Source organism: Canis aureus, chromosome 15 (assembly GCF_053574225.1).
Source record: "Canis aureus isolate CA01 chromosome 15, VMU_Caureus_v.1.0, whole genome shotgun sequence".
Lineage (NCBI taxonomy): Eukaryota > Metazoa > Chordata > Mammalia > Carnivora > Canidae > Canis > Canis aureus.
Genome location: NC_135625.1, coordinates 8,523,315 through 8,528,988, shown reverse-complemented (window position 1 = coordinate 8,528,988; position 5,674 = coordinate 8,523,315).

Below are 5,674 nucleotides of genomic sequence, written 5' to 3'. Positions count from 1 at the left end.
CTCTGTGTCCTGCCAGGGCTTGCCAGGACCCGCCCGGGACCGCCACCTTCCCTCCTGTGGCTCTGGCCTGCCTCCCTCCCGAGGGGACCCTGGGGTGTCCTTCCACTGACTCTAATCTCCCTTCTCCCATGGGGTGGGGGCCACCTGGTCCGGGAGCCCTACAGCCCTCCTGAGCACCTGCTGTGCCCCCGGGTCCAGGTGCCACCAGATTGGGGAGTGCGATGCTCCCCACCCCCTCTGCTCTGGGCCCTAGGTGTGGGGCATAGAGAGGGTTGGGGGGCATGGAGAAGGGCTCCCTGAGGGGTCCCAATGCCTCCCACCAAGCCCGCACCCCATCCACCGCTCTCCTTCGCTCTTTTTCAGAAGGGCCCTTAGACCTTTACCCTGTCACGGGAATTGCAGATGTGTGGGGTGAGGGTGCAGCCCCCCTGCCCCACAGCCCCCTCGCTGCCCTCCTGGAGAGGGAAGGCCCTCCTGCAGGAGCCGGAGTCACTCACAGTTTCCAGCGTTGCAGGACCACGTCATTGTTACCCCACGCATCTACGATGCACCCATACCTAGAGGAGGGCGGGGGCATCCCATGAATTGTGCTGGGGACGCGACTTCTCATTATGGGGGCTGTCACCCTCTGACCCCGACTAGGCCAGAGCCCCGGGGGCCGTCAACTCTGTTCATGGGGCCAAGGGCAGCTCCCAGAGAATTACCTGCACCTTCTGGGGCCTCCTGAAGGCTTGAGCATGAAAGGGCTCCAGCCAGACCCATGGCCAAATCCTAGTGGGCCTGAGGCACCCCGGGGTCCCCCGGTCTGGTTGCCCCAGGACACAGAACCCCGATGGACTCTCAAACCTCCTTTCAATGGGGAAACAGGCCAGCTCAGGACCCTGGTGATGGGTGGAGGAGGCACAAGTCTCCTCACAGGGGAGGAGGATGGCTGCTGAGCACAGGCACAGCCCCTCTGGCTGACCCGCCACAGGCCAGGCCCTGGGGCTGCCCTCCAGGACCCCGCTAGGCCCTGGGTTACCCTGCTCCAGGTGGGGGAGCAGCCCGAGGCCGGGAAGCTCACACCATCCCCAGCCTCCCCAGCAGCAGGTGGCCCAGCCCTGGGCTGCGGAGGGGCAGGTGCTCACTCGGTGAACAGCAGGTCCAGCACCTCGTCCGTGGTGGCGAATCCACGATAGTCGTCTAAGAACCTGCAAATGGAGATGACGTCCCTGCGATGCAAGGCGAGCAGCAGTTGTCGGACTTTGTGCTCCAGCAACTCCGTCCGGCTGGACTTCATCAGGGCGATCAGATGCCCATTCCCGGCCAAGGCCCCTGCACCCTGAGGTGGGAAGAGGGGACATGCATCTTGCAGGGAGCCGCCGCGAGGCCTGAGAATCTATTTGCAGAAGATAAAATTGACATTCTACATGGAAGAGTAGCCTTTGTCATAGTGCATGGATTTCCCTAAGGAAAGTACAAGGTGTGTTTTGGGGGTGGGTGCATGGCCCCAGGAGCATGAGAGGCAGCATGCTGTAGACCCGGTAATTTCCACACAATGCAGCTGAGCAAGGGCTGATTCCCCACATGAGTCCAGGAGGGACCACGTCCTGAGGTCTTCAGTCACCCCGTCAGGTGGCAGTGGGGTGGAGGACAAAGTCCGAGGCCAGGAGCTGGCTCATTCACTCTCAGTGTCTTCTGAGGATGAGGACACCTGTAGGTACTGTGGAGGACACTCCAGGGGCCACAGACACAGGCTCCGTCCAACAGGTGGGAGGCAGGAGGGCCCTGAGCAGGTCCTGGCTTCTCGGGAGGAAGGAATGAGGGAGCTGCGAGGAACCGGGAGCTCCAGCAGCTTCTGTCCAATCTGGTGAAGACCATTCTCAGGGGCTGAGTGGGGGCCCGCGCAGAGGGCAGATGTGGGGGCTCGGTGCACGGCTGAAGCATCTCCAGGTGAGGTGTGGCAAGTGTGGGCTGGGGGCCCTTGCTCGGATGGAGGGCAGGTGTCTTCCTGGGCTGCAGGGGCCTGGCTGTGCATCCACGGGCACGTCTGCTTCCTGGAGGACACAGATTCCCTGAATTCCCCACAGGGGCTCCCTGGATGCTCCTGCGGGTGTGCTGGCTGGGGCTCCACCGCGCTTTCTTTCGGGGGTTCTGGGTCCTGTCTAGGGGCATCTGGGCACATTTCTTGCCTGGAGTATGGAGGGGCATTTGGGAATTGTCTGCCAATTCGTTCCTGACAGCGGGAAGGGTGTTCTCCTCAGGAATACTTGGGTGGTGCCTGGGTTTGTCCCAGCCCATGGCCCTGGGAGCCAGCCTGGGGACCCTTGAGGGAGACTCTGCAGGGCCTCTTGGCTCTCTGCTGCACAACCAGGCTGTCAGCCCTGACACAGGGTTGGCAAGCCGGCTGTGGGGTGTCAGCGATCGGCACTTCCTGGGCACCAGGAGGTCCACCAGGTGGGCTGAGGCTAACTTTAGGGCTACTCAGAGGAGATGTGGAATGGGACTGGACAGTCTCAACAGGGGTCTCAGTACGTGCCTTCATTGGCAGGTTAGGATCAGGGATTAAAACTTTCAGGTAAAAATGGAGATATCATATAGAGCATCCTACACAAGTTTTTTATTGAACTCCATGGGTACAGAATCAATATCCTAAAACATGGTGGCTTCAGAGATGACACTTTTATTCTCTTAGTGTCCAGGGATGACAAGTGAACATCAGGAATTCAGCAGGGCCCCAGGACTTGTGAAGCCCAGTCACTGACCAAGGCCTGGCAAAATGTTCCTGTTTCTCTTGGCCTCTGGTCAGTAAAGAAGACAAATAGACTTAGGTTTCCACCTTTCCTAAGACTTATACGATTTCCTAAACTTCATTATTCTTCACTATTCTATCCTGCACAAAGATGCCTCCTTTTCCAATGCAAAGGATCATGGTCACAAGTAGGAATGAATTGTCGTGTCGACTCAAAAATGTTTCAGCAGAGACTACCAATTCTGTGGGCGGAAGAAGCCATAATGACACTTTCAAACCACAAGCTAACAAGGTGCCCTCCTACCTGCATCTACACCTGCCAAGCACACAATGTGGAAAAAGGCACAAGCCTACAACATATTCCAACTGAATCAAGAGAATATAAAGGATATTGGGGTGGAATTCCCTGAGGAACAGTTAAAATGAGGCAGATAAACACTGGATTGAGAATAGAGACTCTTGTAGGAAAGGGAGTTTCAAAGGAATGTTTCCCAAAATCATTAAACCAGCCAGAGAATTTCTCTTGTGGTGGACCCGGACCACACCTAGGCAGAAACTGGTATTCATCAAAACCTTCACAATCTTTGTAGATTGGGATCATAGTCCAGAGAGATAGAAGTGTAGAAGCCAAGCAATGGATGCCATATTCCCAAATGATTGGTTACAGCTACAAACATTCTGGCTGGTGAGGAGAACGAGTTCCTATGTGATACCTGCGCTCCTTTGGGAGAGTGATCTTCCCTGTCCTAGAGCACTGACGTCTAACACTCCTTGGCTCGCTTGAGGTTACTGAGGAAGAAAAAGGACATTCATAGAGATATCCATTCAACATAGAAACTGATCAAATTCTGTTCAGAAAGGAGCAGGGGCAGTTAGGGAGGTTGAGAAAGACCTGAAGGTGTTGTCTGATGAGAGAGTCAGGATTAGGACCTGGACTGGCCTGAATGGTCCCTATGAGAAAGAGACCATACCCAAATCCCTTAATCCAATCAAGCGATTATAGCCAATTGGAAGATCTTGCTCTTTACATTTCAGTTTTTAACTGAAAGTTAGTTGACAAAATGGATATAACATCTTGAATAACCTCAAACCCTGACCCAATTTTTAATACCATTAGGTCTAAATTCAGCAGAAGTGTTGGTAAAATACCAATGGTTCAGAAAACATGAGTCCTGAGGTTAATTCCCACGCTAAAATGTACCAATATAATTTCACTTGCAGAAATTCCAATCTCCACCAAATCCACATGGACTCACACCTCCATTCACATAGACACACACACACAGGCACACACACGGAGTCATAGGAATCGCTCTCATGAGGGCATCATTAGCCTGTTGAAGCTGCTGAGTGGCTCAATCCCTGCAGCAGCTAAGAAGATTGGGTGGATATCTTTCAAGTGGCTGAAACATCACGTGACCTTGGGGCAGTATAAAAGTCCGGAAGCAACGGAAGTGGCCATTCCTGACCATCCCTCTCTCCCACGGGACACCCAGTCTCCTGCAAAGGAGTCTGTCCAGGACCTTTCTCAGCCTCTCCTGATGGGCGTGAGGACCACAAGTGCACTTCAGGTGAGTTTTCAGGCCACTGGTCCGACCTTCCCTGACAGAGCAATGGGACAGTGAGGAAATGATGGAGGGATTGGCCCTTCCTCCAAGGGTTAAGGACTCTTTCTGGTCTAACATGTTCTGAGGACAGAGACTGAGCCAAAGCATGGCTGTGAATGCCCTGGGCACCGGGACGTTCCAATGCCAGTGGAATGGGGCCTCAGGTGTCACATTGGTATGGGGTGGTGGACGAGCAGGGACAGAAGGCCCGTAAATGTCTCAGTGGGCCCTGCAGGCCTAGAGAAGACACAGGATCAGGGCGCCTGGGCAGCTCCATTGTTTCAGGGACTGACTTGGGTCGGGACATGATCTCAGGGTCTGGAGATGGATCCAGGCCCCCACTGGGTTTCTGATAACTGAGTGTCTGCTTCTCCCTCTGTCCTTCCTACAGCTCAGGTGATCACTCTCCATTACACACGCACACACTCTCTCTCGTAAATAACTTACATTTTTTTTGACAAAAGAATTTACTGGTTCCCACAAGCTGAAAATACATATATATATTTGTCAATCTGGTGGGGCTGTATTGGGGACATTGCCAAGAACACATGAAATGGAAGTGTTCATAGTCTCAGGTGGGCAGCTCCCCATGGAGTAGAGGATAATGTGTTTCCAAAGTGACTTTGGACTTAATCATGGCTTTCCCGGTGGGGCATTCAGATATTAGAGAGGGAAGTCCACTTTCCTGAAGCCTGTTCACTTTGAGTCCTCCATGGTGGATCCCTCTGGACCTCAACTGGGAGAGGTTCTGTCCCTGATTTTGCTTCCAAAGGGATTTTGGAGAAACTTAATGATAGTGTCGTCAAGGGTCCTTCAAAGCAGACTGAACAACATTCCTTCTTGGTGGCATCCATCAGAGCAGGGATGTGGCTTGGCCAGGAGGGCATAGACCGGAAGGAGGAAAGAGAAGTGACAGGGGGAAATGTGTGTTTGGCAAGACTGTCCTGAAGCTCGCTAAGACCTCCTTGGGAAGACGGTACAGGGAGGACGCCTAGGTCAGGTGAATAGGACTCTCTTGTTTCTTTTCCCTCAGGCTACCGGAAACCAATCCCCGAAGCAGACTGACTTGTCCCTCCAGGACATGGGACACATGGTGGCCCATCACTCCCAGCTTGGGCCCGACATTCCCTTGAGACCCCAGAAAGGCAAGAGGCCACAGACAGCAGGACTGGCCCTCGGAGTTCCCAGTCCAGAGGAGGAGGATCCCAGGGTGAGTGGGGAGGCTGGCATGGGTTTTGAAGCAGGAGCTCTGCCAGGAGTCTTGATACAGGCTAGGCTCACAGAAGATCATTGACCAGACCCTGTTGTCATCCTGACATGGGCTGGAATCCCAGCA